Below are 1,980 nucleotides of genomic sequence, written 5' to 3' on the forward strand. Positions count from 1 at the left end.
CCTCTTCACTTTCAGCAAGCAAGGTTGTATAATTTGCATATCGCAGGTTGTTAATGAGTCTTCCTCCAATCCTTATGCCACATTTTCTTCATATACCCAGATTCTCAGATTATTTGCTCAGCATACAGGTTGAATAAGTATGGTGAAAGAATACAACCTTGTATTGATATTCCATGCATGTGAAGTTTTGCTAAAGTTAATACAGAAATGGCTACAATCATACATTGACAGAGAACTTCCAGAGGTTCAAGCCGGATTCAGAAGAGGCTGTGGAATGAGGGTATCATTGCTGATGTCTGATGGATCTTGGCTGAAAGCAGAGAATATTGGGAGAAAGATGTTTACCTATGCTTTATTGACTATGCAAAGGCTTTCGATTGTGTGGATCATGACAAGCTATGGATAACATTGCAAAGTATGAGTATCCTGGAACACTTAATTGTGCTCATAAGGAGTCTGTACTGTACCAAGAGGCAGTTGTTGGAACAGAACATGGGAACTCTGAATGTTTTAAAACTAAGAAAGCTGTGAGTCAAGGTTGTATTCTTTCACCATACTTCTCAAAGTACACACACATACTCAAATATTCTGTTTTTGAAATAGCTCTAGAAAGTATCTGTCACTCCATGTTAACAGTGCATCTAATATACATGATCACTCTGGAAAGTGCTATTTAGAAAAAATGATAAATGAATATAACCCTTTTAAAGAACACACAGGACTTCCAGTTTTGGCAATAGCAGAGGCAGAGTCAGGTAGGACAGACTCCATGGGGGAGGGACTGAAAACCCAGAGAAGCTGAGTTCGCCAAACAATCCCACAACTCTGGATTAAGCATAAGGTGCAGGGCATCTGGTAGCTTAGTGGTTATGAATTGGGCTGCCAACCTCAAGGTCAGCAGTTCAAAACTACCAGTGTTTCCGCCGGAGAAAGATGAGGCGTTCTGCTCCCGTAAAGATTTACAGCCTCGGAAACCCTGTGCAGGGGGAGACTCCACGGTACTTAACAACAACAGGGCATCAGTCTCCCGCACCCACTGGTGGAAAAATCACCGTATGAAGGAATCGATCCAGGCATGGGACTCCCTCCGCGGTCACACCGTGCGGGCTGAGTTCAGGCATCTGGGCCACAGTCTGACCAGCACGGTGACCTGGTGCTAAAACCCAGCGCAGGGACATTTGCAAAAGGAGGTGTCGGGGGATTCTACACATTTCTTCCTCCTCTTCTCTACTGTGCATTCTCTGCCCAGCTGGGACACCTTCAGGCGTGTGGGCCTGCACCCCTAATAGAGTCTAGCTTTGAGCCCGCAGCTTTCCCACTGCTTAGAGAAAAAAAACCCCATTGGTCCCACAGCCAGATTTTTTGGTGACTGTGTATGATGACTGACTCTGGGCCCCAGTCCTAAAGTTAACTTGCACAGGACCCTTTACTTCTGTATACCAGCAAATAAAAAGCAGGGCTGTCCTGACAGACAAATCATATGAACAATATGTAAAATCCCAAAATAAAAGGACACAACTAGGGAGGGCGGAGTCACAGCCAAGGAAATAAAGTTTAATACATGGAAACTGAATAACACGCTGCTGAAAATTGACTGCATAGTAGAAGAAACTAACCGTGAATTCAGGGAGTTCCTAGAAACAAATGAGAATGAAAACACGACATACAAAAATTTTGGGGACACAGTGAAAGCAGTGCTGAGATAACAATTTATTGAGATAAATGCGCACATCCTAAAAGAAGAAAGAGCCAAAATTAACACATTAACACAGCATCTCCAACAATTAGAAACTGACCAATAGAGGGAACATACAGTCACCAAAAGACAAGAAATAATAAAGATCAGAGCAGAAATAAATGCAATAGAAAACAGAAAAACTACAGAAAGAATCAACAGGACGAGAAGCTGGTTCTTTGAAAAGATTAATAAAATTGACAAGTGATTGGCAAACTTATCAAAGAAAAGAGAGAGGAGACACA

This window comes from Chrysochloris asiatica, unplaced genomic scaffold (genome assembly GCF_000296735.1).
Source record: "Chrysochloris asiatica unplaced genomic scaffold, ChrAsi1.0 scaffold00068, whole genome shotgun sequence".
Taxonomy (NCBI): Eukaryota; Metazoa; Chordata; class Mammalia; order Afrosoricida; family Chrysochloridae; genus Chrysochloris; species Chrysochloris asiatica.